This window comes from Aegilops tauschii, chromosome 3, assembly GCF_002575655.3.
Source record: "Aegilops tauschii subsp. strangulata cultivar AL8/78 chromosome 3, Aet v6.0, whole genome shotgun sequence".
In the NCBI taxonomy this organism is placed as follows: Eukaryota; Viridiplantae; Streptophyta; class Magnoliopsida; order Poales; family Poaceae; genus Aegilops; species Aegilops tauschii.
Genome location: NC_053037.3, coordinates 376,427,771 through 376,433,267, shown reverse-complemented (window position 1 = coordinate 376,433,267; position 5,497 = coordinate 376,427,771).

The following is a 5,497-nucleotide window of genomic DNA, read 5'->3' as shown; positions in this document are numbered from 1 at the left end:
GTCAAAGTATCTCTACTTTGATCAAACTTACAGAAAAAAGTATCAACATTCAACAACGCCCAATCAATATTGTTAGATTTGTACGTACTCCTAGATTTGTATTCAAACATAGATGGTTTCCAATTCATTTTCAATCACGTGAATGTGCTTGTTCTCGCGCATGCTCTTCCTACTAGAATTTCACCACGTATATCTAGTCCAATAGTAACTTTTTTAAGCTCCCTGTCCAATAGTACTAGTGGAGTACTGACGACATCTGTAGTAGAGTATGCAGTGCTCATAGTACTCCCTCCTTCCATTTATATATGGCCTAAGAGCAAGGCTAATAAGGCCTAGTCAGCAGGCTATAAGACTTGCCATGTCATTAAAATCCTACTTGGAGGAGTGAGAAGAGAGGAGAGAGAGTGAAGCGGGCTCTTTTATTCTACAGCCTGGCTATAACACATAGATCAAGAAAAAAATAGTATCCATGCAACTCTCTTCCAATCATATACCTTGCTCATGCAAATATTAAATGCTTAGAGCCAACCTAATAGCCATTCTAAGAGCCAACCTATTACTTAACCATGCAAATATATGAGTATCTTTTATGATGGCTCTAAGTGAGGTGGCATCTCTTTATAGCCAACAGCCGGCTACATTATTAACCGTGCTCTAATGCGTTTTTCAAAACCGCCTTTGACTATTGACAAGATTAATAGTACATGAGATGAATAATGTGAAAATTATATCATTGGAAGCTCCTTTCACATATGAATTTGACCGTATGCTTTGTGTAAGTTGCACCTCATATATTATTACTCTAACATTTGGTCAAAGTTAGCCTCGAAAAACGCATTAGGCCCTGTATAGATGGAAGGAGGGAGTAGTAGTGGAAGTGGATCCTCTGACGTAGGTATCCCTGCCTTACCCTCCCTTTCGGTCACTTACTGGCGGGCCCCATGCTTGCTAGGCCCCGCATGTCAGTTACTCAATGGGTTCAGCCATGTCAGGGGATCCTCATCCATAGTATACTCCCTCTGTTTTTATTTACTCCGCATAAAACGGAGGGAGTAGTAGTATAACTGACGCGACAAGAGCGATGTACAGTCAAAACCTATTGACCGGTCGTCACCGGAACCACTATTCACACCAGAACCTTCGCTGCTCGGCCTACGCCAGCCACTGCCCCAAAACCACACTTCCTCTCCAGCCCATTCCCCTAGCTTTTGATCCCCTAGCCCACATCCAGCGTCCCCTAGTTTGCCGGAAAGCCATGGTGCGTCGCAAGATCACGTACTACAAGATGCTGACACCGGAGTGCCGCGCAGAAATCGCGGCGGTGGTCGGCGCCACAGACCTCCGTTCCCAAGCTCGCTTTGCGGAGGAAGCCGATCCAATGTTCATGACGGAGGTCGCGGCGCATAAGGCCCCTGATGCGTATGAGACAATGGACATCAACTTCGTGCCGGCGTCCGGGTCCCCCATGGTGCAGGCGGACGAGCGGTTCAACCTGACGATACTAAAGGAGGGCCGGGAGGCGGACGCTCAACTCGACGCGGAGCGCGCGCATGCCGCTGCCATTGAGGCTCTCCTCCAGGCAGAACCGAATGCCGTGGATGTGAACCTGGCAGCGGAGGCTCAACTTGACGCGGAGCGCGCAGATGCCGCTGCCATTGAGGCCCTACTGCAGGTGGAACCGGACGTCCTGGACTTGAACCGGGCGGCGGAGGCTCAACTCGAGGCGGAGCGCGTGGATGTCGCTACCATCGAGGCCCTCCAGCAGGCGGAACCGGACGTCTTGGACTTGAACCGGGCGGCGGAGGCTCAACTCGACGCGGAGCGCGCAGATGCCGTTGTCATCGAGACCCTCCCGCAGGCGGAACCGGACGTCCTGGACTTGAACAGGGCGGTGCTCTCGTCCGTGCAGAGCGCCCGCACGCTCCGCGTGAACGAGTATCTGGAGGCCGAGGACAACCACGGTGCAGAGACACACGTCGACAGCTATGGCTGGTTCGCGCCGGCAGCCAAAGACGACGAGGCCGTCTTGTTCCGCGAGCGATGATAGTTTTTCTTTATGTTGTTGTTTTTAGGGATCTTTTGTTGTGTAAAAACATATATTTATGCAAGTCGCCTGACTTTCATCATTTGGGTCAGTTGACCATTTCAGGCGGTTGGATGAATATCCTACGTCTCCTAACCCTTCTTCCTCACCTCTTCTTCTTCCCCAACATACCACCGCATGGGTCGTACGGATCTTCGCCAACATGCGGTTGGATAAACATACTGTATGAACGAAAATTATGTGTCAGCAGTAGGATGGTTGAGTTTGGTTTGATCACATGCAGTAGCATGTGTCAGTGAGGGTGCGTTCCCTTGGTTGGGTTTGCGGCGTGCAGGAGCGACTGTGTGAGCGAGCGGTGCGACCGTGACAGCCGTGCGCAAGTGTGCCTCCTTTTCATTTTGAAAACTTTAGGCAAGCTTGGGAAAAATGTTTGGCGAAGTATGCAATGCAAGGCCTAGACCCAAACAGGATACAAGTACGTACGTAGGAGTACTACTTGTGTTAAAAAAGAAAGGCGGGGTTTTCCTTCACGGGATTGGTCGATACAAATCCTTGTTTGACATGTCAATTAATGCCGATTTTTTTCTCCAATGCCCAAAGATCTAACCATCTCACTCCTCATCGCTTGATTAATGCAGCGCCATGCAAACCAACCTTCTCACTTCCACATGCATGCAAGGGTATATTAATGTCCTTGGTTGCCAGTACGAGGCAAACCCCATCAATTTTGCCTCGATTAGTGTTAGTGGCCTTCTGCAAATTGTAATTTTTATATACTGGCCTTGTGTACAAAAAAATGGAGGTAGTAACTATTTGACTTCCTTCCCCATTGCGGTGACGTCGACGATATCTCAAACGTTGTGGTTTGGCGAAGTGCGTTCGACGGAGAACACCATTGAGGGAGACCACGGTAAGTCATTCGCAAGTGCCACCTGCAAGCCGAGACAGCCGCCTTATTTGCATCCAGGAAGCCCGTTGAACCAAAGGACGCGTAAATGTACTAGTACTACACCATAGCGTCGTCCGTCCAGCTTAGTGCGGTGAGGTGGTTTTTCGAAGAAGACGATGGAGAAGCGGAGTCAGCGAAGAGTGAAATGATGGTTGCTTCGTCCGTGCTTTGTGATTTGATGCCTCACTGCTTTTGTGATTTGTGATAGAAGGGACAGGGGAGTAGACTCTGTGCTCTATACTGTACATGCGTCCAAGCATGGGAGAAAGAGGAGAGACGTTGCATTTTTCTATTCCTTCAATCAATCAATTAGGGAGCTTCGGTTCCATCTTTTTGGCTTTGGCAGCACCGTCCACAATGGTTCCCATCGACGCCAAAATCTATTTTCACATTTGGCTACACATTGTGGATGCCCTTAACCATACCACTTGGTTTTGCTCCTGTGTGCTATCTATACAAATCTCATTTATATTGATCTAAAAAATTATAGTATCAAGATTAGTAAAAAGGAGGTGATTTTGCCGCGCGGATGGCGGGGGGAGGTATCTTATTTTTAGAGACGTTGGCCTGGCGGTTTGCTGAGATGCGGTCCCACGTGTCAGTGCTTTACCAAGCCGATCCGCGTCCCACATGAGGCAGAAATGTCGGCGTTCTGGGAATGGGGGTGCCCAGACTTGCCTGCCTGCGGCCCGTGGCGTGGCTCTGTCGGCGGGCCGGTATGGCCCAGCTTCAGTAGCAACAACTCAAGACCCTCGCGAGGGGCCAAGCCTCGCGAGGTGGACGACACCAAGACCTCTCTGGGGGCAGCCTCGCTAGGTTGGCTCCCGAGGAGCGGAGATATCAATGCAGGGTCCATTCCTCACTCAAGTCATCGACACCCTCGTCGATGTACGTGTTGAAATAAGAAATTCCACTATCTCTCAAACGAAATGAGGTTCGCGTGACGTGAGCCACGACGACCAAGGCCAGGCGGGCGCCAGCGGGTGCAGTGTACCAGTTTCATCTTTGGTGCTAAGGAGGCAAGCGCAGGCGTGGGGTCCCGAGGCATCAGGAAAAGATTTCCATATCGGCGCAAAAAGACCAAGACTGCCAGGACGGCAGGAAGGAGGTCATCGTGGAGCCCACGACAGCGTCACCACCAGAGCCTTTTACAGGCGAAGACTACTTTTGTCAGGATAGCTTGTACTAGTTGTCTCCCTTCAAATTTAGTCATTGTGGGATCCCTTCCCGCCTACATTTTGGAAGAGGACCAAGGCCACTATAAATAGGACTTAGCCACTACCATAGCGAGACATCTCGAATCGGGGCCATTCTACCCTAACCACCTCACCATATCATCGAGCTCAAGAACACCTCACCTCCTGAGGTTGTTCATCCACTATACTAGTTCATCCTCAGCCCCTCGAGGCAATCCACCACAAAGTTGAAGTAGGGTATTACACCGCAAGGTGGCCCGAACCAGGATAAATCCCTGTGTCTCTCATTCTTTGGGTTCGTCGAGCTAGGCCGTGGGATCGTGGAGCGGGCATACTGGAGGGGAGAGTGTTCTTCGTACGCACCCCAGAGTTCGAACCTCTCAAGGGTCTGCGGAGCCCTGAATCCGACATTTGGCGCGCCATGTAGGGGTGCGTCGAAGCATTTCTTCCGTCGACTGACTCGCCGCGGCTCCACCGTCTCAATGGCGGATGCTCGTCGAGCCTGTGCCGAGCGCCCGGCCGCCCTTGCCGTTCGCGTCGCCCATAAGGCACCCGTCGACGGACCTCCCCGTCGCTCTCCATCACCCGCCGCCAACGCCTCCACTGGTGCGGCGAGGCACGAGCAACAAGCCTCATCGCTGCACCCTTCCGTGCGATGGGACGGACGCACCGCCACCCCGTCATTTACTCCGGACAGCTCGTCGTCCCACGCTCGTCATGGCCCGGCGAACGCGCAGGCTGCGCTACTTATGGCGTGCGAGCTCCTGCGCTATCGCTGGTCAACGACCTCTACGAAGACTGGTTGGACCGCATCGCCGAGCTCGTCAGCGCCGCTGGGGGCTGTCCTGCACCGTCCCTCTCGCTACCTCGCCCACCTCCCGCTGTGGGTGACGTAGCCCATGGAGCACCTCCATCGCCTCCCCGTCAAGACGTCGTTCCTAGACCAAGGCGCGCAACCCCGTAGCGCGACCCACCGAGCAGGGCGCCGGCGCGTGAAGAAGAAAGCTGCTAGGAGGTCCAGTGGGCGTGAGAAGATGCTCCTGCACTCCCGGCACCATCGCGTCAAGACCGCGCGCCACCTGCGGTGGTGGCGCGTGAGTACCAAGACCAGGCTCCGCCCCCACGACGGGCCCCGATGACCACAGCAGGCTGCCGCGCCTTCACCCTTGAGCTACGCAGCGTCATCTGTCCGGGCAAGTTCAAGCCTGACCTGCCCCCGCGATACGATGGCACCCCCGACCCTGCAGAGTTCCTGCAGCTCTACGAGCTGAGCATCGAGGCGGCCAGCGGCGATGAGAAGGTCATGGC